Genomic DNA, 26,532 nt, shown 5'->3' with positions numbered 1-26,532 from the left:
GTTTTTTCTCTAAGACCTTGTTTCCCACACTTTTTTTTGTCCTGGCCTTTGATATTTCATGAAAGCCTGAATAACTCCCTTCAAAGAGCTCGTCAGGGCTTCAGCAGCACTGCCATGCACTTTGAGCTCTCTGGGATTCAAGGAAGATAATGAATCTTGATTGCTTTCAAAAACGTACTGTATTATTTGTTTAAATGTCAAAGCTCAAAGTCATTCATGCCTCTTTACGTGATTGGGGTACAATGGGGGCCATTCTTTGTCTAAATCATGGACAGCATACATATCTCCTCCTTCTCCTCCTTTCTCAGAGATCCACTCTGATGGCTAAAGGTGCTGCAGGCTGTGTCTACGCTCCTCTCCAGGCATCGTCTCCTCTGGCCCCGCCCAGGTGCACCTGTGTGGCTCCCTCCTGGTGGATGTCCTCTCCCTGGTCTGTGGGGAGAGACTCAGCTAGGGTGATACTCAGCTAGGAGAGACTCAGCTAGGGTGAGACTGAGCTTGGAGAGACTTAGCAGGAGAGACTCGGCTAGGGTGATACTCAGCTAGGAGAGACTCAGCTAGGGTGATACTCAGCTAGGAGAGACTCAGCTAGGGTGAGACTGAGCTAGGAGAGACTCAGCTAGGGTGAGACTGAGCTTGGAGAGACTGAGCTAGGAGAGACTCAGCTAGGGTGAGACTGAGCTTGGAGAGACTGAGCTAGGAGAGACTCAGCTAGGGTGATACTCAGCTAGGGTGAGACTGAGCTAGGAGAGACTGAGCTAGGAGAGACTGAGCTAGGGTGAGACTGAGCTAGGAGAGACTGAGCTAGGAGAGACTGAGCTAGGAGAGACTGAGCTAGGAGAGACTGAGCTAGGGTGAGACTGAGCTTGGAGAGACTCAGCTAGGGTGAGACTGAGCTTGGAGAGACTCAGCTAGGGTGAGAATGAGCTAGGAGAGACTGAGCTAGGAGAGACTGAGTTAGGTGAGACTGAGCTAGGAGAGACTGAGTTAGGTGAGACTGAGCTAGGAGAGACTGAGCTTGGAGAGACTGAGCTAGGAGAGACTGAGTTAGGTGAGACTGAGCTAGGAGAGACTGAGCTTGGAGAGACTGAGCTAGGAGAGACTGAGCTAGGAGAGACTGAGCTAGGAGAGACTCAGACTGAGCTGGGCTGAGACTGAGGTGAGACCTCTTGGAGTCTGTCACATTTTTCTTCCATTTCATCCTGTGTGTGTGTGTGTGTGTGTGTTTGTGTGTGTGCGTGTGTGTGACATCAATTCCATCCTACTGTTTGTGTGTGTGTGTGTGTGTGTCTGTGTAATGGCGCATTCCAGGCAACCCGTAACCCGTGTTTTTCCGACCTTCTACACGTGAAAATGCACTGGAATGGCACTCAAACCCGTAACTTCCCACCCGTGAACTCGTACCAGATCGATGTGCTCCCAGTTGCACTCTCTGACATCACACAGCCCTCTAAACAAGATGACAGCCCACATGGGTATGGCGCCAAAGATAACTTTAGGGCAATGTAAAGTAAATTTGTACATTGTAATCACACATACAATCTGCTATGTGTATGTAATGATGCCCAAATATGTTGACAAGAGATAGCTAGTGCTAGCTAGCGCTAGTTAGCTAACGTTAAGGTAAACCTGAAGTTGACCATGCAAACGGCGAAAAGTCGATGTTGTCAATAAATACAATTATGTAACGTATGATTACTTAGCATAGCGAAATTAGGCATACAATGTTTAGCTTGCCAGCTCTGACAGTGTGCCAAATCTCAAACTTTTGCCATATTGGCTTGTTTACATTTATGCAGAATTCCACGCACTCAGACAGTTTGCCTGGAACGCTATGAAGTCGTGAGTCCTGACTTGAAGTCGTAACTTACGGGCTCAAAATCCTATTTGGAATGCGGCATTAGTGTGGGTGTATGTGCATGACAAATCCAAATGCAAAAACCCTGTGAAGCTTTCAAATCCCTCATTATACTCCCTCAAAAACCTAATTATTTGGATCGAATACAATGGTTAAAATATCCTGAAGTGGAAACATAAAACAAACAGAAACAAATAGCTAGGCCTCAGGGACTGGAGGTTTGCTTTGCAGAAGACCAGACATTTCATTTTGTTTTTTAATCATCACCAGGCTTTGGGAAATACAGTATCTCTCTCTCCTCCTCACGGGATTCTTAACTAAGAGGAGCATGCAGGTAGTGGAAGGGGGTGTCAGTGGGGGACCACAGGGAGCAGAAGGAATATGTAGGGGTGAGAACTATGCCCACCCCCACATTGCTCTCTTTAAAGCGCATTATGTTGCCTCCGTCTATGAAATGCACTATACAAATTAAGTTTGATTTGATTTGAAGGTAAAGAGAGGAATCATGGAGCAGTGCTGCCTACCCTGCGGTCTGCTGGACTTGGAACGCTACTGCAACTGAAGAGACTCTCTCCTCCTCTTCCTCATACCACCCTACTCCACACAGGCCACCATCACCGACATAGAGGCAGTGGAGTCACACTACAGACCATACTCGAAGTGTCGGCCTTGGTCTTATCTTATTTCTACTGCTGGGATTCAAGTCGCATGACCCATGGTCTGTGGCTGTCTGCTGGAGGGAGCAGGCACGGCTGTTTCTGTGAGAGATGGAGTGTGGGTGATAGAGGAGAACAAAAGACTGATGTAAGATGAGGTGGTGAGCTGGCGGTCATGAGGGAGAGCAGCTTCAACAATTCTGACTTGACTGCAGTCCTACAGTGCCCTCTAGAGGCTGACGAGGGGTACCGTATCCCTGGTATGGTAACGACTCACTGCAGTGTCTGCATGTGTATGCAATGTAAAACCTACTTGGCTGACAGATTAGGGAGTAAACTTTTTAGTAAGCAGAGACAGATTGATTAAAAACTAAAATGTTTATTCTAAAAATAAACAGAAGTTACTCTAAAAATAAACAGAAGTTGTCAGTGGAGGGGACATTAGAGCTGTCTAATAAGCAAACTGTCAGAATCCAGCCGCATTCATACACTCAATTGCCACCTTATTAGGTACTGTACACCTGCTCGTTGACACAAATACATTGTTCCATCAAACAGCGAATCATGAGGCTGCGACGTAATATACTGTGTAAAGGATGTAGACATGGTGAAGATAGTTGTGGGCAAGATGCGTGATCTACAGTAAATGGTGAATGTACACATCCAGAAATATGCCCTTGGCATCACAGATGTGCTGCACTGAGGGGAAATGTTTTTCTGTTGTAACAATTCTTCTATGGCTCTGCAGGAGGAAGAATCCTGTTACGGCATCCATCGATGACATCAGCAGCAGCGGAATGCCTCGTGGCCAGCAAGGCAAGCAAAGCCGGCCCTCACCTCCTCCATCTCCTCTGGTTTGGAGAAATGTATAGCTCTGTGGAGGATGGTCATCATTTCCTCCACAACGTTGTGGGTAGTCCTGCAAACTGTGGCTAGTGGCATGGCAAAGATGTCTGCAGTTACCCTGTAGGAGGCTCCACAGTGGTTAAATAGTTGGCAGCAGTACTGAACACCATAGCCAGATTGTTCTTTACTGTCCTGATGCTCCTCATTGGTAGGATGTGTAATCAGTGAGATGAGAGAATCCGTAGTAATCTCAATACAGACCATTTACCACCATGGAGCACTAATCTATGACCTAATGCAGTAGCCTAAGTGCAGTAGCCTAGTTGAGCCACTGTTAATGTGCTTATTTCTTCTGATGGCGCTGCACTGCTGCGACCCGGGCTGTGCTGCTGCTGCATTTTACGTTTTTATCGTGTTACATTTCGTATTTCAGCACTTTTTGTTTTGTCTTTTTATGTCTTATTGTCTGATCGCTTGAGCAACGTGGATTATGGCGACCTTTGCACAAGTTCTCCTCTTATCTCTGATTTTACTGGCGTGCCTCATAGCCTGCCAAACAAATGCGGAAGGCGCAGCCTCCCAATTAAGAATCTCTTACACCAGAGAAGCACTTCTGTCACTCCGACCACTGCACTCCGCTGGACCTACCCCCGACACAGACCTACCCGAGGGAGGGAAACCATGACCCGAACGGCATACAAACATAGATGCTGCAGTGGAGTCTGTAACAGGTTATATATCCTTCTGCGTCGACAATGTGGTGACCAAAAAGGACTTAACTGTGTACCCTTACAATAAACCATACATTACAAGGGAACGGAAAGTCTGCATAAACAGGAAAAAAGCTGCCTTCAGATGCGGTGATCGTATGCAGCTAAAAGTTGTCCAGAGGGAGCTCAATCAGCTCCTGAAGGAGGCTAGGAGGCAGCAAAAGGACAGGCTGGAGCAGCACTTCACCACAACAAACACCAAAAAAATGTGGGATTCCATGAAGGCAATGGCTAATATGGACTCGACCAAAAGGCCACCACTACAGATGACCTTCAAAAAGCCAATGAACTGAATAACTTTTTCCTCAGATTTGAGACCCAAGACCTTTCCTCAGCCTGTGACACTGATAGAATCCATCTTATGTAACCCGTCCCTCAAACTAACAGTGGAACAACACAAGGTCAAATCACTGTTTCAACAGGTGTGCACAAAAAAGTCCACAGGTCCTGATGGAATTTCTGCCTATGTGCTAAAGAACTGCACTGAAGAACTGACCCCTGCGTGGTGCCCAATCTTCCAGCAGTCTTTGGACACACACACACCGTCCCCTCCCTTTGGAAAAAAAGTGTCATCACTCCAGTTCCCAAAAAAGCTAGTCCATCTGAGAACAAAGACTTCAGACCAATAGCTTTAACTTTAATTGTGGTGAAATGTCTGGAAAAATATCTGGTCTCCCTCCTTAAAACTGAATTTAACCCACTCCTAGACCCCTTCAGATTTGCATATAGACACAACAAAAGCACTGATGATGCTGTAAGTAGCGTCACTCACTTAATTCTCAAGCATTTGGAAGATAACAAAGCATATGCACGCCTGCTCTTTATCGATTTTAGTTCAGCTTTTAACACACTACAGCCCTACCTCCTGCTGTGTTCAAATTGTGAAGGTCAACAACAACACCCTCTCTGAGCCCAAACAAATCAGCACAGGTGCCCCTCAGGGCTGTGTGAGCTCCCCAGTGCTCTTCACACTATACACCAATGAGTGTGTCAGCATCCACCCTAACAATTACATGTTCACATTTTCAGATGATACGGCTATCCTTAGCCTGATGCATGTAAAATCAGATCCTTCTCACTACCAAGCTGAAATCAATAACTTTGTACAGTGGTGTGATGCTAACCACCTCATTTTGAATGAGACAAAAACTGAAGAGATGGTGTTCGACCCAAAAGCAATTGGTGATCACAGTCCTGTGGTAATCCACAACACCCACATTAAACAGGTCTGCTCCAACAAGTACTTGGGTATTCATTTTGACAACATGCTTACCTGGCAAACTCACGTCGATAACCTGTGCTCTAGACTTCAGCAGCGACTATATTTTCTGAGAAGGCTGAGACTGTACGGTGTGAACCAGAGATTAATGTTCATGTTTTATCAGGCAGTATTGGAAAGTCTAGTACAATACGGAATACAGGCTTGGTTTGGGAATTTATCAGTTCAATCGAAATCTAAACTGACTCAACTGGTCTGCCATGAAAATCATAGGGAGAGAAGAATATCGGCCCCTCCAAAAATGTATGAACAATCAGTTATAAAAGTAATGGCAGGACTGAAAGAACGATCAAACACTCTGATAAATGCAGTCTCTCAAAATTTTAATCTGAGCAGTGCAGATTATTCTCCCAATCCAATAAGAGTAGGGCTAAACTGATAGAATTGCATCACACAAACACAAGGGATGTTGCAACAGATAAGTGGGTTGCTTGTGGTCAGTACAAAAATTACTCATTATAAATAACATTCTCATCATAAAAAATATCTCTGGTAAACATTAGTAAACCAGAACTGCCTAGAAATTGTATATACTGTAGCTCTGTGTGCGGCCTACAAAGCCAGGTGGCCTGGTTAAGGTTAGCTACAAAGATTATTTGGCGCTAAAAACATGTTATATTTTGTGTATTACTAATAGTTTACCCTATCATAGCTAGGTACGCTCACTGATAAAGAAAAAACGTGCACACCTGTGGCCAATCAGAGTACCGGTACTACTATATAACCACGCTACAACCAATGTTCGTTTCCCAAAGACTTTCAGCTCGACACGAAAACTAAAGAGAAGAACAGAAGAGAAGATGAGCAAGACGGCCCAGAAGACAACGGCACCAACAGCTTCCTCGCCTTGGGCGATCACTCAACTCAAGAACTCTGCTGCTGCGGTGACTTGGATGAAGGCAACGGCCACGACCTCTGTTTCGCCTGCCTGGGACCACAGCACACTTGAGAGGGCCTTGTGCCCATTCCCGCCTGTCCAGTGGACTAGGAGGTAAGCAACTTCGCTGGAGAAGAGAATGGCGCTAGAGGCATTGCCAGTAGGCAGCAACCCTCTATGGCCGACCCGCCGGCCCCCTTCACTGCTTCAGAATCTAAATAAAGAGACCTGTTTTCACTACTTTGGTAGTCACAAGTCCTTCTTTATTAGAAAACAGTCTGCATCTCGTCATTTTGGCTCGCCGCTCTTTAGCTTCTAGCTTAGCTAGCTGGTATGACCAGAACCTAGCCAACTTGCATATGTTGAAGGAGGGTGCGTAAGTGTACGACGGGCTCCACCAGTTTGGTGCTGTCCAGAGTGACAAACTTTACCCATAGGAGGAATCTTGTTGTGGTACCTTATGTAAGAGCGGTAGCGTGTACTTCCTCCTAAACGACGAGAGAATCAACCAACCATAACACAGCAAAACAGGGGAATCTTGCCAGTCGGAGTGTGCCGAGTCAGGCTGAGGCTCGGGTTACGATGGCTGCTCTTTTGCATCCTGCCGGGCCACTCTCACAGCTACTCTGCCCATCCCCTCTCAGGGGAGTATGGCGCCTAACTGTTCTGGTATGCGGTGTGTTAGAACTAGGGCTAAGACTTTCTCAAAGAGAACCGCTGCTCCATGTACCTTACCACTCTTGCTGTCATCTGCTTCAGCAGCGGCCTCACCTATCCCCTTAAGGGAAACCGGGGAACGAGAGACCAGGCTGTTTGGTTGTGCAGAAGGAGCGAGCCGGTTCTTCAGCGGGTTATACCACTCACGCAGGGACACACTGAGGCTATGGTTACGGTAGGAGTAACTGCTTCCTTTCAAGGGAGGCCCGCCCTGGACCGAGACACCTGAGTATCTCTGCTGTCCGGTGGCGATCAAGGCCAAACAGGAGTATGAGTGTTTCCTGGCTCGCATAGCATGACTGCTCACACGCCTGCTCTCAGAAGGCTATGCCGCTTGGCAGAAGAGATGTACTCTGTCCACGTGGCTGGGGTGCCTTCTGAGGAAAGGTTATTCAATACAGTTTAGATGTTCTCCTCTGCCCTTTCAGGGAATCTTGGAGACAGCGATGTCGTCCCCTGACCAGGCTGCAGCTCTGTCAGCAGAGATTACAGAGTTGGGTGTTGAAAGGGGCGCTGACAGTGGTTCTACCAGGGCTGAGGGAAGAAGTGTTTTACTCCCGCTACTTCCTCGTGCCCAAGAAGACGGGCGGTGTGAGACCAATTCTGGACCTGTGCTTTTTCCACAGGGCTGTGTCCAAGAGGTCTTTCCACATGCTATGGATGACTTTTGCACCAGCATAGACCTGAAGGATGCATACTTTCAGTGCCGATTAGATCGCATCACCAAAAGTGCCTGCTTTGCGCTCCTAGGTGTGGCTTAGGAGTACTCCAGACTTCCGTTCAGATTTGCTCTAGCCCCCAGGACCTTCTCCAAATGCATGGACGTAGCGTTAGAACTGCTACGCCATCAAGGCATCAGAGTACTGGCGTATCTAGACGACCTTCTGGTTCTAGCCTCATCACCGGTGCTAGCATTGGAGAATACAGCCAAGCTGGTGACTCAATTCACCTGCCTCGGTTTTCCTACCAACTGGAAGTCGGTCTGTCTAGTACTCAACCTGGACATGGTGTCCATGAGAGCGTGTCTGTCGGTTCTGAGGAGGAAAGCTCTGGAGCTGTCCCTTTCTCAGTTCTACCCCTCAGCAGTGTTCACTAGCCTGTTGACAATGTGTGTGCTGGGTCTCATGGCGGCGGCTCTTGTGCTGGTTCCACTGGGCCTGCTTCACATGAGAAGTATCTAGAGGTGGTACGCCCAACTCGATCTGAATCCAGTGAGACACAGACAGCGCCTTGTGGTCGTATCGCTGTTGTTGGTAGCAGACCTGAACTATTGGAGAGACCGGCACGTTATTGCATAGGGACTTCCAATAGGCAGTATCAGCCCACATCTCGGTATTCATGGACACATCCCTAGTAGGATGGGGATGGGGAGACATGCCTGTCTCAGGCTGTGGGAGGTTGATGAGCCGCTGTTGAACAATGCCATATCAACCTCCTGGAGCTCGAGACGATGTTGCTTGTGCTACACCACTTCGCCCACCTCATACAAGTTTGCAATGTGCTAGTACGGTCGGACAACCAGACCGCGGTGTCCCATATCAATCGACTTAACTGTAGCCAACTGCAAACATACGTAGATGGAAAAAGCTACATGCCAGGTAAGTTTTCACGATGATCTCTGATGGCTTTAGTTAACGTTATGAGCTAGCTAGCATTCAAATCATGATCACTGACATCTATGAGTAGAAAGCTGGCGAACTGAAGCCAACGTCAGCTAGCTTAGCTAGTCACCTCAGTGAGCTAGCTGACATTAGCTAGCCTGCTAATCACCCCAGTGAGCTAGCTGATGCTACCTACTAACTATTGATGTTAATCCTTCTGCAAGATATTTAGCTAGCTGGCTAGTTCAAATTAGATACTCCTCACTCACAATTGTTAATGATTAGGGATGTTTGCCAGGTACAATAAAGCCAAGCAGAGAATGGTGGGGAGAAGCGGCAGTGCTGGCAGGGAAAATCGTGCCCCCAATATTTTCATCCAGCTATCCTGGATGTATGACTTTGTTGAAGTCACAAAGAACACTGTGACAAGCTTTCCAGAGGCAGAGGAGGTAATGTGACGTTGTGTGGTTAGATTGCTGCATTTTTGTATGAAAGGTGCTATACAAATAAAGCCGGTCGGTCTGTCCTGAGCTGTCAACAACAATCTCCATGGAAGACCTGGAGACCATCTTCCCTGCTACCTCAAGGCCAACACACTCAAATCAAACTCAACACCAAGTTCAACGCACCCAAATCAATGTACCTCAACCTCAACAGCACCAATGCACTCAAAATCAAACTCCCTCAACGCACCCATATCGGTCCCTCGACCTCAACAGCACCAACACACCCAAATCAAACTCCCTCAACACACCCAAATCAAACTCCTTCTAGGCCATAAACGAAAAAGAAAGATCAGTGAAGACATCATCCTGGAAAGGCTCGACGAGCTTAAGAAGTTCAGGGAGGAGGCAGGCCTCCCTGCAGGCCTCTGCTTCAAATAAGGATATGCGGTTCACAGAAATGGTGACAGACATGCTACAGAATCTGCCCCCCACACAAAAAGTCTGAAGCAAAGTTTCTAATACATCAGTTGCTTTCTCTCTCTCTTCTCCCCTTTCTCTCAATTGGACCTGTGGTACATAGTCAGTAACAGACCAGGCAAAGACCTGTGGTACGTAGTCAGTAACAGACCAGGCAAAGACCTGTGGTATGTAGTCAGTAACAGACCAGGCAAAGACCTGTGGTACGTAGTCAGTAACAGACCAGGCAAAGACCTGTGGTGTGTAGTCAGTATACTGACAACCTGTGTGTCTGTCTCTGTCTCCCTCTCTCTCTCTCTGACCAGTGGTACCTAGTCAGTAACAGATAACTATATTAAGAACCAAATGCTGTGTAATTTATTTACAAATGATAATACTAATATCTATACATCACACTTACTACATTTCTACATTTTCATCAACATTAAAACTACCTATTCTCATGAATTCTATATTGTACAGATCAACATTAAACTTTGACTATTATTAATTATCTATTACATTAGCATATGTACAGAATATTATATATGTATTTATTTAAACAAATATTTTATTTCATTATACTTGTGTTTTTATTATCCATGTATTAATACTAATGTTGTTTTAACTATATGCATGTTGTAACTATATCTAATGATCTAATGCTGTTTAGATCCCTGGCAGGCCAACTATAGTACAGCAGGACCTTGGATATGAGCTCTTAAGAGTGATTAGTGAGAGTGAGATTAGTGAGAGTTTCCGAGATGGAACTTAAGATATTCATTGCTTGATAATATATTCCAAAATTCATGTAGATTGACAAAACTTCCTAGGAGGAGATAGATTTTAAGCGTTTTACAACAAATTCAAAATGACAGAAATATACATAACCGGAAGTTGTGGGTTCTTGAGGCAAATTTGTTCACCGTGATTAGACAGACTCCGGCCGTGCGTAGTTGTCAGGCAGCCAGAGCAGGGGGTCCTTATTCACAGGTTTAGGGGAAGTGCGGTAGAGTGAATGGTGCGCTTGTAGTTGTGGATATGGGATGTGTAGTTAGCTATGTGTAAGGTGTTATGTCAGGACTGTGTGTGGTAACCAGTGAGTGCAAGGTGACAATTGGCGGGACAGGTGTTGTTTGAATGTGCGTGCGTCTGTCAATGAGTCCGGTCCGAGATCCAATGGGAGTTCCGTGGGAGGAGGTGTGGGCGGTACCGGGAGGTCAATCCGAGGGGGTTCTGGAGGGTCTGTGGACACGCGGGCAGGGCAGAGGTCCGTGGGAAAACAAGAGGAGCTGAGAGAGGGAGAGGGTCCGTGGGAACAACATCCTGGGGAAGACACAAATGGGGTAAGGCTGGGTTTGACAAGACAAAGCAGGCTAGTAAAGATCACACTCAAGGAGCTCGACTGTACCGTTAACATTTGGCTACGATCTGGCGACGAACAGCAGGTCTGGCTGGCTCTTGTAGCAGAGGAGCAAATCAGCGAGAGCGCGCTGAGGTGGAGGTCTGGTCAGAGGTGGAGGTCTGGTCAGAGGTGGAGGTCTAGTCAGAGGTAGAGGGCTGGTCAGAGGTGGAGGTCTGGTCAGAGGTGGAGGTCAGAGGTGGAGGGCTGGTCAGAGGTGTTGGGCTGGTCAGAGGTGGAGGGTTGGTCAGAGGTGTTGGGCTGGTCAGAGGTGGAGGGTTGGTCAGAGATGGAGGTGGAGGGTTGGTCAGAGGTGGAGGTCAGAGGTGGAGGTCAGAGGTGGAGGTCTGGTCAGAGGTGGAGGTCTGGTCAGAGGTGAAGGTCTGGTCAGAGGTGGAGGGCTGGTCAGGGGTAGAGGTCTGGTCAGAGGTAGAGGGCTGGTCAGAGGTAGAGGTCTGGTCAGAGGTGGAGGTCTGGTCTCCAGCTGAGGCTGCCCAGCCCTTAAGTCTGAAGTGCTAACAGTAACTATAGTAACAGTGCTCCTATATGCTAACATGGATATCTTAATAACAACACTATAGCTTACAATTAGAATCAGAATCAGTTTTTATGATTAAAATCATTTTTTATTTAGTTTCTATAATTTTTAATGTTTTTATTTTTATATTTATTTTTATATAAAATAAAAACACAAGCAGCTCACTATATTATCCACAAATGGATCAACTGTGTTGGAATAAAGGAGAGGATGTTATTCTATCCATAAAAGGTCTTAAAGTGACTAAGGTTTAAAAGAATAAAGTTACTTTTGTTAAATAAACATTTGACCTCTTATTTTTTACCATTTTTGGAATCGAAATAGGGAATCGTTAGGGACCGGAATCGATAAGCAGAACCGGAATCGGATTCATGAAAATCCTAACGATACCCATCTCTAGTTAAAACAACTTTATTTCTTATAACATGTTAAATGTAGGACTACATAAAGTATCTTTATTAATAAATGTGTTCATATCAAAGTCAACATCAATGGCATGTCCAGCAGAGAGCTGCAACTCGCATGTTTTCTTTAGACAATTCAATGGAATGTTCATCCATTCAGAACAATAAATAAATGTACAATTTCTCTACACGGAAATTAATAAATAAATAATAATAAATATATAAATAAATAATAGAGCGCATAAAAACTCCACTGAAGGTACAAATATGTAGCCTGCTTGAACGAGAAAGACTTGGTAATAAAGGCTGGCTATTCCATACAGCCTCTCATGCTCCTGCATCAAAAGTTCTAACATGCAAAATACATCTACGTGACTACTAGTCATCAGCACTTGGACTGAATGTGTGCAGACATATGTAGCCTACCCTACCAAACGAATAATGGAATATTGAGGCCTGGAGGGAACCTGAATTTTGCCGTCTGTGCGTACAAAACCACCAACTTTCTAAAATCACTGTAAATCTCTTGATTGGCACTTTCAGACAGGTGTGATGAAGGTGCTATTGCAAATTAAACCATGGTCGGAACAACAAGACTGAGTTGGGGAGCCCACCCACGCATACAGCGGCATATCTCAATAAAGGCTTTGTTGCCATAAATTAGCTGGCTTATTCTAGCAGCCGATTCTAGCAGCCTAGCAGCGTTCCGTTCATAACAACGCAGGCGCCTTCACGAGTATCCTGGATTTGGCGTTAATATTATAATAATATTCTGTCGTTCAAAATAAAGCAACTACCAAAAGTTAAAACGTCTTTATTGAGATATGCCGCTAGGGCGTGGGTATAGGCTCCCCAGAACTCCTGCCCTTTTCTTTTTTAAATAATATTCTCTATTCAATAATCTAATTCTGTCAAAATGTTCCAAAATACAGTCCTTAATATCAATTTGTTTTAAGTCCTTCATCCATTCCCGCACGTTATAGCTCCCATATTATGACGAGACTTGAATATGAAAAGACGTACGAATGGGTTTATGTCAACAATCCTTACGCAGAAGTTGTTGTTTGTGAATATATATTCGGGTGTGTAAATGTTTTTACGAATACGCCAACGAATACGTCGATGTCCCGCAAATAGCATAAACCGCTATGTGTATGATGTATAAACAGTTTCTGTGCCCAGCAATAACCAGCCGGCGAAAAACAACCACACCCACAGTTCCAGGGGTGAATTATTTCCCCTAGTAAGTGTCCAATCAATGGTCTGATTGGGGGTCTTGCCTTTGGGCTTTGTACAGCAGACGCATTATGTGGGCGGCTTGAGGGATGAAACGGTAGTAGAAAGTCACCATTCCGATGAACTCCCTCAACGACCGTGCTGTGAGGGGGTGTGGGAAGGTGGCGGCAGCTTCTACCTTCGACGGGAGGGGGTCAGCCTGCCTGAGGATGTCTATGGTGTCTAGCACGAACAGACGCTTTGCTGGATTGACTATCAGGCCATGCTGGCTGAGCCTCGTGAAGAGAGCCCAGAGGTGGGACAGATGCTCTTCCTCAGTGGGGCTGGTGATGAGTATGTCATCCAGGTAGATGAAGATGAACAGGAGGTCACGGAGCACAGACTCCATTAGACGCTGGAAAGACTGAGCAGAGTTTTTGAGGGCAAACGGCATTCGTAGGAACTCGAACAGCCCAAACGGCGTGATCATCACTGTTTTGGGGATGTCGGGGGGGATGCACCAGCATCTGATGGTAACCATGCACCAGATCCACTTTGGAGAAGACACGCTTTCCCAACAGATGTGCCGAAAAGTCCTGGATTTGTAGGACTGGGTAGCGCTCGGGTGTAGTCGCATTGTTGAGGCGACGGTAGTCATCGCTCGAATTCTGCCTAACCGATGGCCAACTTGGCAGGGTCTAGGCGCATGGCTCTCGCGTAGACCGGGGGTCCATTGGTGGCGATGTGGTGTTCGACGGGAGTGAGCTAGAGAGACCGCTGTAGATGGCCTCTCCATGTGTGCATATGAAGGAGGCAAAAGTCTGAGTGTCGAGGCGATTGTTCTTAATGTCCACTAGCAGACCATGGGCACATAAGAAGTCTGTGCCGAGGTGGGGGAAGGCAATGGTTGCCATGACAAAGTCCCAAATGAAACGCTGACCCCCAAAGTATAGCTCCACAGACCGCACGGCATAAGAGCGGATCAGGACTGCCGTCGGCAGTTGCCAGCTGCGGCTCGTGCTCACCACTCATGATGTCCACCTCTGAAGCGAGGATAACACTCCTCTGAGCACCTGTATTGCAGAGGAACCTGCAACCAGAGATGGTGTCATGGATGAAGAGCAGCCTGTCTTGAGTCATCAAAGTGACTTGATCTACGGTCGATCTCCCGCGTTGGAACCCGACCTGCTCCTATGAGAGCAGCGGGTCGATGATTGATTCGACGTGGGCGTAGATCAGATGCTCGAGGATCTTGAAGGGGATACATAACAGAGAGATGGGGCGGTAACTCTTGGGGTCCACTTCAGGTTTGTTCAGCTTAGGGATCGCGACAACTAGGGCTCTTCTCCAGATTTTGAGGATCTTGAGTTGGCGCAAGCAGGAAGAGAGGAACGCTCTTAACCAGGACTTCAAGGCAGGCGCGGCATGGAGTATAAGTTCCGGGCAGATGGAATTAGACCGACAGGATTCCTGTGTCCCACTCCTGTGGACAACCTACCCATCCTTGCAGGCATCCAGCCCGCTGGCCTCCACCGCACAGGAACCACAGCACTTCTTGCCTGCCTGCTTTGAGGAAAAAACGTGGCCATGTGTGTGAGAATGAAGCTGAACATCTGAGGACATCTGTAATCTGGTACAATATTAATATCTGTAGCCTACAGTATCTGAAAGAAAGAAAAAAACTTCCTATTTGTTGTTTTGCTGTTGTTTGATGTTAAAGGACAATGCTTGTTTTTGACTACCTGGACCTTATTTACGACATATCATAAGACGTTTGACTCACCGAGATCACTTTGGTGTAGTTCGGAGGCATGTAGAAGAAATTAAAAATCCAGCGCGAGCCAGTATATCCATGTAATGGCGGTGGTCGGGGCACTTAGAATGCAGTTTCTAAAAATCTATTTTCTGCCGCGAAACGGTTGTTTTCATCAATCTGTCTTGATGAATCGCTAGTTGTGCTTACATAGAGCATAGGCCTGTTGTGGCTTTCACATGCCATGATCTTTCGAAACGTCTTTCGAAACGAAATAGCTTCCTCACTTGCTCCAGCACGCATTCGCACAGCGCGCAATCGTTGCTCCAGCACGCTGTGCGCATGCGTGCTGGAGCAAGTGAGGAAGCTATTTCGTGTCTAAAGACGTTTCTAAAGATCATATTACAGAGGCATGTGAAAAACAACAGGCCTATGCTCTATGTAAGCACAACTAGCGATTCATCAAGACAGATTGATGAAAACAACCGTTTCGCGGCAGAAAATAGATTTTTAGAAACTGCATTCTAAGTGCCCCGACCACCGCCATTACATGGATATACTGGCTCGCGCTGGATTTTTAATTTCTTCTACATGCCTCCGAACTACACCAAAGTGATCTCGGTGTGTCAAACGTCTTATACTATGTCGTAAATAAGGTCCAGGTTGTCAAAAACGAGCATTGTCCTTTAAGTGATGTGTTGTTTTTAAGATTTTAGCTTACATTAAAAAAATATCTGTTGTTCGGCCTTGGTGGTTTATGGAACATATAATTATGTTCTTTCTAAATATCTTTTATCTTTTCCTATGAAGTGTCCTCATGTTGAGTGTCCTAGGGCACCCTTCTGCCCAGATTCTGTTTAGGGTTAGTAACCGTATCTGCAGTATGTTGTAGATGGGGCAAAAGGGGGGAAGTAGAAGTTTAAAGGCTGAAAATGTATATGCTTGCTGAAATCAAGTTAATCCGCTCATTTTTTTTTTTTTTTGTGTACTTTTAATTGGTCGTTTTCTTTTGTGACTCAATGCACCATTCACTGCTCCGGATGAACTGTGACCACCCTTGTCTGCCTTTTGATAATTGTTGCACAGCCGGCCACAATAGGGTGGGCCTTATAGGGTGGGCCTCAGGCGCAGGCTGCCACCCAGAGCCGGCCCACCCTATAAGCAAAGTAAGCGGCCGCTTAGAGCCCCGCCCCCTCCCCGTGGCCCCAGCTCGCTTGCTTTCACTTTCAGTCATTACTCCTCAAACTAACCAGTAGCAGAAGTGCGCACACTGCTGCGCTTCACTTCAGCTCCCATGTTAACGAATGCTGCTGTTCTCAGCGGGTGGGCGTGCGGTCGGGCCGCAGGCGTGAATCGATTTTCCCGCTTGGGGTTCGCATGCGCAATCTCATAGAAATACATTGGGGATTTTTACAATATATTAATCATATCACTACATATATAATGTTTTAATGTTTTTAAGCTACTATTATTATATAATCAAGCACCAATATCATCTCCACATGCTTGCATCCTACCATCCAGTCAGACGTCACCACACGCTGTCAACAAATCCTCTCTCGCCTCCCAGACCTCAGTAGATAATTACTCTCACCCTTTTGCATGAATGACATCAGACTGATAATTGAAGTTGAAAAACGAAGAGAGTTATACGATCTAACTATTGAGTTTTACAAAAACAACACAGACGATAAAGCGCGCTATCAGCTGTGTGCTCTGAACCAGCATCTGGTGGGTTCGGTTCCGCTCAAATCCGCCCGCGCAAAGTCTGCGCAGAGTCTGTTGTGCTTGCGCGACTGGTGAGTTTGAGGCGTTAGAGACCGCACAAGTCCAAACGGATTTATCTGAGCAGCGCTGGAAGAAAAAAAAAAAAAAAAAAAATCAAGAGGCAAGCACTAGGTAATGTTCAGTGTTCTGTATTTCTACCAGATGATGGACATTTAGGATTTAGCGACACAAGTGTGTCTTTTAGAGATACATTTGTTAATAGTTGTGGTTGCTCCTACTAGCGTTAGCTAAACTAGCTAGCTTGCTGCTAGCTAATTGTTTTCTTGTTCATTTTGTTTACATTTGAATGACTGAATGGTCTAGGATTTAGAAGTACATCAGGCTGGTTTGTTTTTGCACTACTGTTCATTGGACAGTTGCACATTGTTGTTGCACCGTTCATTGCATGGCCGTTGGCCAATTATGTTTATTGTTTACTTGTTTTACACTACTCTTACTGCATAGTTCATTGCATGGCCATTGGCCAATCTAAGTGATCTAAGTGGTTTTGCACTTGATGTGTGTGCTGAGTCTATGCTATACTGAGTCTATAGTATACTATCTCTACTGTCTATACTGAGTCTATAGTATACTATCTCCACTGTCTATACTGAGTCTATAGTATACTATCTCTACTGTCGGATTGAATCCCTGTATGGCTACCTGCGGAAACTATGACTTCAAAATGCTAAATGATCACACCAGGTGACATGTCCATCGTCTCACTTCTGAATCTGATACATTTCCATAAGACACAATCGTATTGTTTCATTCCTTTTCGTTCTTTCTTTTCAGTTGATACACCATGCGCAGTAGGCTCACCTGATTCGAAACTGCGTTGACTTATAGTTGAAAATTAAAAACACAAAAAAGATCAGGCTATTTAAAGATTGAAACGTGTGTAGATCAGTGTAACAGCACGTATGGAATTATGAGTCTAGTCTATTTTTCATTTCACCACTAGATAGAGGACTTATCCTATCACAAAGACTGTCAATCTAGTTCCAGTGCCAGTTTTAGTGCAGATAGACTGTAATATTGAAAGTAAATATGAAAGCAATTGCATGTTAAAAACAGTTACGTATTGTGGTGTTACATATGTAACAAACGAATTACAGTCTGTCTTTTGGGATTTTGTGTAAATTGTCCTTCAGTGTACTGAATTGTATTCTAACAAATAAAATATCACTATTATACATTTTATCTGGTTTAAGTTCAAAGTGTGTGTGTGTGTGTGAGATCCACATCAAGCTAATCAGAACTGAACACAGACTTCATGACACCATAGAGTGCTCACACCAGGGACTGCCCACCTGTTCTAGAACATTGAGATGGAATTTGAGCAGCATGTCCATTATTGAGTGTTCTATGCTTTGATGACATTATGACACAATTCTGTTCTTTTTTTGTTTGTTTGGAGTTACTATGGACATTTCAGCAGTACTTTGGTATTCACACTCACCAACTCTCAAACAGAATAGCTACTTTAAATTGCTGGTTCAACATGATACACCGTAACCCATCACATTTGATTGATGTCAGGGGGCAGGAAGAACAGTAAGTTGTTTATATTTCCAGGTTTGGAATATCTATTTTAGTTTATGAAGCAAAAGCTCACAATCTCTCTCAATTCAATTTAATTCAATTCAACAAGCTTAAACATACACAGTACATTAATATTGCCAAAGCATAGAAGAAATCAAATAACAAAAAAGAAAAAATGCATTCTCTCTCTCTCTCTCTCTCTCTCTCATCAAGGGTCAAGACTCATCTGGCCCAACAGAAAGAAAGGCATGCCTCTTCTGTCTATAAGGTAAAACAAGAGTTCCCTGTTTTTGAAATGATGCTAATACAATACATAGAGTGAAGTGGATAGGAACATGAAGCCCAGCCAAGCATACCATTCCCCAGGTACTGCAGAGACAGAGCTGAGCAGTTTGAAGTAGGGCTTAGGCCAGCAAGGACCCCCCATATTAATAGTAATCTTAATAGGGTAAGAAGATGTAGAGCATGTAGCAAATGCAACTGTAATATCAAATCTGGTCACAGGCCCAAATTGCTCCAATGTTGGCATTGTTTGTTTCTATGGCAACCTTCCTGGTGTCATGGAAACCTCCCTGACTGAAATCTGGTGTTTGCTATGACGATATGTCTCCATGCTGCTTTGGATGATATGCTGTTGTTGTGTGTGTGTGTGTGTGTGTGTGTGTGTGTGTGTGTGTGTGTGTGTGTCTGTGTCTGTGTGTGCATGCTTCTGTGTATGTGTTAATACCAGTATTGTGTTTTCTCAGAGCAAGTTGAGGTACCCTCAGATCCCCCTAAGCATGATGGATACCACAGTTACCATGGCAATAGACCGCGCCCTGCAGTTCACAAAAGCCTGCTTAGGCCGGGAACGGAGAGCTACAGCCTCTGCCAACCCTGGCTGGTAATTGACAATATCAATATGTGAACATATTGACAGTCATATCTCCCAATATGCATGCTTTCCAATTTTATCCTGTCAACCAAAAACAGGATAACTCCCAACAGCCATCCTGTGATGGCGTCCTCCTGTGTCTGGCTGGAGTCGGAGGAAGGAGCCACGTCTGCCCCTGCTCCTGTCCCTACCCCTGTCCCTGCCAGTGGAGCCATGGGTACCAGGTCCATGACAGAGAAGGCAACCCAGACCGTGGCTGTACTGATTCCCATCACTAAGACCTGTAGTGTGATGACACCGGGGCAAAGGCAACAAGCGGAAAAGCAAGTACCAGTATTACTCTGAGACAGCGAGTGTACGCAGTTACTGCGACCTCTCTATAAGATATTTATTCATGTCATCTCATACTATAGGCAAATTAATATTATGTAAGCTACAGGTGTAATGACTGATATCATAACTTATAGGCAGCTGGCCAAACGTGCGCAGGCGCTCCTGAGCCAGCGTCACCTTGCTGAGAGGCTGCTGGCGTTTGAATGCGAACTAGATGCCATGAAGGAGTCCGTGCTCTGCTTGAAGGTGGACCTCGTTGGGATTTTGGATGACATGACGGAGGAGGTGGCAAGTGAGGTGCCAGAGGAGATGGTTGGGGAGGAGATTCAGGAGGGGAAGGCTGCCCTTACCCCTGCTCCTCCTCCATTGCCAGTCCCTGCTCCTTCCTCTGCTCCTGCCCCTGTTTCAAACCCTGCGCCTGTTCTCACCTCTGACCGTGAAGCCATGGCTATAAGTTCCATAGATGACAAGGGCAACCAGACCTATCCTCTGTCGATGCCGGACACTGAAACCAGCAGTGTCATGATCCTGGGCAAAACACAACAGGTGGAAAAGTAAGTCTTTCTTGTGTGTGTGTGTGTGTGTGGGGGGGTGGGGGGGGTGGGTGCAACCACCATTAGCCAATATCACCCACAGTGCTCATGTGATATTGATTTTATGTCTTTTATGTAATTTATATTATAGGCTGCTGCTGACAGTGACATCTCAAGCAGAGTGCATTGTGGATGACAAGAGGGAGGTGCCACATGTGACAGTTGAGGAGAGGGCCACGCCTGTCTCTGCTAGAGAGAAGGCTGAGTCACATGGCCTTAGAGAGACCTTTGAGCACACGCACAACTTTCCTGACGACCTCTCTGATGACTTCTGTGGTGACATCCTTGAAGACTTCCCTGACGACTCTCATTTTCTTGAAAAACCGTGTCTTGATGCTCTGGGCGCCTCCAAAGCAGACGAGGTCTCCGCAGTGAGCAGGCTGGTGCAGATGGCTACTCAAGAGTTCTGGAAGACCTGTGATCTGAACCAGAGGCCATGTCTGCTGAGTGAGGAGGACAAGCCCTCCCTCCCTGCCTACTACTTGAGCAACGACACCCACCATCAGGGGCCCAGCTTGCATCACTCCTACCGGGTGGTGAGTTGTGTTGCCGACTGAACCTTAGAGCAGAACTGCTGGAGAAACTTGGTTTGTCTTTAACGCTGCTCTGAATGACTGTATTTTGTTTGTTGATGTGGTGTGTGTTCTACAGGCTGTGTTTGACTGCACATGGGAAGTGTTGAGAGAGAAGCTGGCAGGTGACACTACTTGTTATAGCCTCAAAGAGCTCCAGGTGAGTCTGTGTGAGTGTATGTCTGGGTCTGTGTGTGCCGTGTGTGTATGTGTCAGAGAGAGACAGAGTCAGTCAGACATACAGGTATGACGAGAGACACAAACCAAGGAAGGCATATTTTTAAAGAAGAATATGTTTACTGAGTATTTGCTGTTTGTGTATTTCATGTAGGATTACCTTACTCAAGCGGTTCTGTTCTACTACGGACTTCTGGAGAACACAGAGACTCCCAAGAAGGAGGAAGTGGAGGTGGCCAAGGAGATCAGGGTGGGGGAGGACTGCGTTGTGGAGACGGAGAGAGAGACTGACCTGGAAGAGGAGATGAAGGATGTCAGTGAGGACAGTGAGATCCCAGAGGAGATATTTGAGGAGGAGGAGGAGGAGGAGGAGGGCTTTGTGGAGGAGAAGGAACTGGAGGTGGTGGAAACAGAGGGAGAGCTTGGCCCTCTGAGCGAAGCGCCGTGCCTCTTCAAGGACGCCCCGACTCTCACCAGCCAAACGGCAGAGAAGAGGCTGGTTAGCGATGACAAGGTACGTCAACGATAGTTGACTGCTATATTGACTATACAACTTAAAGTCACACGCTCTCAGTAATAGCCTCCTGCTGTGTCATCCCACAGGCCGATGGCGACCCTGAGGTGGCTGCTGAATGGCCTGCTGGGGAAAGCAAAGAGGAGAGGAAAGAGAGCGAAACATATGTAAGCGAAAGAAAGCAAGATAGTCATTCTGTATATCTTGACTTGTAGAGCATCAATGAATACATTCCGTCCACCTCCAAACACCCCTAGAATGATGACGAAGAATATGAGGTTTCCTTCGAGCTCCCCCTGGTGGAAGGCGTGGAGGAAGAGAAGGTGGAAGAGGTAAAGGGTCTTTGGCTAAAAAAACAACAACTGTAAAATTAAGATGCATTATCCAGGGGTGATGCATTATGGCCTGATTCCCCCCCTCAGGCTGAGGCTGACTATGAAAATGACTTTGAGTCGTCTGAGGAGAGTGAATCTGAGGACACTAGCTCCAGCTCTAGCACCCGCTCACCCCCTTTCCCTCATCAGAGCCCCTCCCAGGTGAGCAGCGTTAGCTGGTTCCTGATCACTCTAAGTCTCAGTGACCCCACCTTAACTCTTGATTAAGATGTCAAGCTTATGTAATAACACAGTCTTTCGATGTACATTCAGCTTTTCCATGTCCTGTCCTGCCAGGTCAAGGAGGCTGAAGGCACAATCCAACCTGGACCATTGGCTGTGTGGAAAGCGGACGAGCTTGACAGTCTCCTGGAAGAGTTTGATAATGAAATTTTCCATCATGAGCCCTCCAAACCAAACCAAGCCAAAGCCAAAGCCAAAGTCCCCCTGGTGGTGCCACACAATGTGGCAGAGGTGACCAGGCTGGTCCACTTAGCCAGCGAAGAGATGTGGAGGGGCTGCCAGCTGGGCCAGGGACCCCGCATCCTCACTGATTTCATGAAGCCGCACGTCCCCCTGGGCATCTACGCAGTGGGCGAGGACCTGGAGACCAGCAGCAAGCGCAGTTACCGTATGGTATGATGACAAGTCATGACTCAAAAGTAGCCCAAGGGCAGTGTAAAATACAACTGTAGTATATTAAAGGTTATGTTAAAGAGTTTGCGAGGAGATTTCTCTTTGTAGTTGTGACAGTGACATTCTAAGTCATTTTTCTGTTTTCTCTAAAGGCTGTGTTTGACCTCACCTGGGAGATCCTGAAGGACATCTACCCAGAGGGAAATGTACCCACAAAGCCATGGGAGAAGCCTGTGCCCAAGCAGCGCATGTATAAGTGCAACATCTGCAACTTCAACAACCTGCAAGAGGTTCAGGTAAGACGGCAGCAGTAGATACATTCCTCTTTCTTTACTGCTCTCTTAGTTTCTGTCTATCAGTGTTGATCTCTCTCCTTCTCCCACTTTAACAGATTTGCCATGCATATTCATTTCTATCTAAGCCTTTCTCTCTTTCCTTCTTTTTTCTTTCTTGAAGGATTTCATTACTGAGAAGGTCCTGATAGCATTCGGGCTGAAGAAGGTTGAAGTTGATTTATCCAAAAAGTTTGCAAAGACCCTCGGAGCCAGCCTCAAGATGAAAAAACATGACAGAGTCGATAACATTTTGGTAAGATATTGTGTTGCTTCTCAGACCCTACCACTAACTGCTACGTGCTCTCTCTGTATCCATCTCTCTTTCACACACACAAAGACACACTGAATTCTCCTCCTCTATTTCAGCTCCAAGAGTTACCTATGGAGCAGCAGCAAATGCAGAATTGGCAAGAGGATGAGAACAAACTTAAGATGAAACTGGCAGACGACCTTTACAAGTACCTATTAGATGACACAGTTGAAGCCCTGAACAAAATCTGGGAGAAGAAAGCCAATGACCAGGCCAATGACCAGGCCACCTCTCATCCTCCTGCACCTGCTCCAGTCCCTGCCCCTGTTTTCAACCCTGCGCTTGGTCTTGTAACCCCGGGACTCGATGCTCTGAGTGCCTCTGAAGACAATGCCAAGATTGGTGAAAGGAAGGGTGCCCAGTGTGAGGTAGAGGAGAGTGAGGATGAGGTTGAGGAGGAAATCAAGGAGGAGATTGTTGAGGACAACAGAGGGATTGTGGAGGACGCCAATATGAAGGGAGAGAAGGCTGAGACACATGGCCTTAGAGAGACCTTTGAGGACATGCACAACTTCCATGACAACCTCTCTAATGACTTCTGTGGTTACCTTGAAGACCTCCCTGACGACTCTCTTTTTCTTGAAAAACCGTGCCTTGATGCTCTGGGCGCCTCCAAAGCAGAGGAGGTCTCCTTGGTAAGCAGGCTGGTGCAGATGGCTACTCAAGAGTTCTGGAAGACCTGTGATCTGAACCAGAGGCCATGTCTGCTGAGTGAGGAGGACAAGCCCTCCCTCCCTGCCTACTACTTGAGCAACGACACCCACCATCAGGGGCCCAGCTTGCATCACTCCTACCGGGTGGTGAGTTGTGTTGCCGACTGAACCTTAGAGCAGAACTGCTGGAGAAACTTGGTTTGTCTTTAACGCTGCTCTGAATGACTGTATTTTGTTTGTTGATGTGGTGTGTGTTCTACAGGCTGTGTTTGACTGCACATGGGAAGTGTTGAGAGAGAAGCTGGCAGGTGACACTACTTGTGATAGCCTCAAAGAGCTCCAGGTGAGTCTGTGTGAGTGTGTGCCGTGTGTGTATGTGTCAGAGAGAGAAAGAGTCAGTCAGACTTACAGGTATGACGAGAGACACAAACCAAGGAAGGCATATTTTTAAAGAAGAATATGTTTACTGAGTATTTACTGTTTGTGTATTTCATGTAGGATTACCTTACTCAAGCAGTTCTGTTCTACTACGGACTTCTGGAGAACACAGAGACTCCCAAGAAGGAGGAAGTGGAGGTGGCCAAGGAGATCAGGGTGGGGGAGGACTGCGTTGTGGATACGGAGAGAGAGACTGACCTGGAAGAGGAGATGAAGGATGTCAGTGAGGACAGTGAGATCCCAGAGGAGATATTTGAGGGGGAGGAGGAGGAGGAGGGCTTTGTGGAGGAGAAGGAACTCTAGGTGGTGGAAACAGAGGGAGAGCTTGGCCCTCTGAGCGAAGCGCCGTGCCTCTTCAAGGACGCCCCGACTCTCAACAGCCAAACGGCAGAGAAGAGGCTGGTAAGCGATGACAAGGTACGTCAACGATAGTTGACTGCTATATTGACTATACAACTTAAAGTCACAGGCTCTCAGTAATAGCCTCTTGCTGTGTCATCCCACAGGCCGATGGCGACCCTGAGGTGGCTGCTGAACGGCCTGCTGGGGAAAGCAAAGAGGAGAGGAAAGAAAGCGAAACAGATGTAAGCGAAAGAAAGCAAGATAGTCATTCTGTATATCTTGACTTGTAGAGCATCAATGAATACATTCCGTCCCCCTCCAAACACCCCTAGAATGATGACGAAGACTATGAGGTTTCCTTCGAGCTCTCCCTGGTGGAAGGCGTGGAGGAAGAGAAGGTGGAAGAGGTAAAGGGTATTTGGCTAAAAAAAAAACAACTGTAAAATTAAGATGCATTCTCCAGGGGTGATGCATTATGGCCTGATTCCCACCCTCAGGCTGAGGCTGACTATGAAAATGACTTTGAGTCGTCTGAGGAGAGTGAATCTGAGGACACTAGCTCCACCTCTAGCACCTGCTCACCCCCCTTCCCTCATCAGAGCCCCTCCCAGGTGAGCAGCGTTAGCTGGTTCCTGATCACTCTAAGTCTCAGTGACCCCACGTTAACTCTTGATTAAGATGTCAAGCTTATGTAATAACACAGTCTTTCGATGTACATTCAGCTTTTCCATGTCCTGTCCTGCCAGGTCAAGGAGGCTGAAGGCACAATCCAACCTGGACAATTGGCTGTGTGGAAAGCGGACGAGCTTGACGGTCTCCTGGAAGAGGACCGTGAAGCCATGGATATCAGTTCCATGGATGACAAGGGCAACCAGACCTGTGCTCTGCCGATGCAGGTCACTGAGACCAGCAGTGTCATGATCCTGGATGAAATGCAACAGGTGGAAAAGTAAGTCTTTCTTATGGGAAACCTCTCTGATGATTTGTTGATGTGGTCTGTGTTCTACAGGCTGTGTTTGACTGCACATGGAAAGTGTTGAGAGAGAAGCTGGCAGGTGACACTACTTGTGATAGCCTCAAAGAGCTCCAGGTGAGTCTCTGTGAGTGTATGTCTGGGTCTGTGTGTGCCGTGTGTGTGTGTCAGAGAGCTTTGTGGAGGAGAAGGAACTGGAGGTGGAGGAAACAGAGGGAGAGCTTGAGTCCTGTCCTGCCAGGTCAAGGAGGCTGAAGGCACAATCCAACCTGGACCATTGGCTGTGTGGAAAGCGGACGAGCTTGACGGTCACCTGGAAGAGTTTGACAATGACATTTTCCATCATGAGCCCTCCAAACCAAACCAAGCCAAACCCAAAGCCAAAGTCCCCCTGGTGGTGCCACACAACATGGCAGAGGTGACCAGGCTGGTCCACTTGGCCAGCGGGGAGATGTGGAGGGGCTGCCAGCTGGGCCAGGGACCCCGCGTCCTCACTGATTCCATGAAGCCACACGTCCCCCTGGGCATCTACACAGAGGGCGAGGACCTGGAGACCAGCAGCAAGCGCAGCTACCGTATGGTATGATGACAAGACTCAAAAGTAGCCCAAGGACAGTGTAAAATGCAACTGTAGTATATTAAAGGTTATGTTAAAGGGTTTGCAAGGAGGTTTCTCTTTGTAGATGTGACAGTGACATTGTAAGTCATTTTTCTGTTTTCTCTTTAGGCTGTGTTTGACCTCACCTGGGAGATCCTGAAGGACATCTACCCAGAGGGAAATGTACCCACAAAGCCATGGGAGAAGCCTGTGCCCAAGCAGCGCATGTATAAGTGGAACATCTGCAACTTCAACAACCTGCAAGAGGTTCAGGTAAGACGGCAGCAGTAGATACATTCCTCTTTCTTTACTGCTCTCTTAGTTTCTGTCTATCAGTGTTGATCTCTCTCCTTCTCCCACTTTAACAGATTTGCCATGCATATTAATTTCTATCTATCTATCTATCTCTCTTTCCTTCTTTTTTCTTTCTTGAAGGATTTCATTACTGAGGAGGTGTTATGGTTTGGGCCGGGTCCGCCCCGGCTCACCCCCTGCTCCCAGTCTGGACCCGCGTTCCTGCCCTGGACCCCCGATTCGCCCCGGACCCCTGGTCCACTCTGCTCACTCCTGGTCCAGACCCTCGCCCCTGCCCGGGCCCCTGGTTCGCCCTGCTCACCCCCTGATCCCGGCCTGGATTCCTGACCATGAGCTCCTGTGCCCCCTGGACCTTCCTGGACCCT

The sequence above is a fragment of the Borostomias antarcticus genome, assembly GCF_949987555.1.
Source record: "Borostomias antarcticus genome assembly, chromosome: 14".
Classification (NCBI taxonomy): Eukaryota; Metazoa; Chordata; class Actinopteri; order Stomiiformes; family Stomiidae; genus Borostomias; species Borostomias antarcticus.
This window is presented reverse-complemented; position numbering follows the sequence as displayed.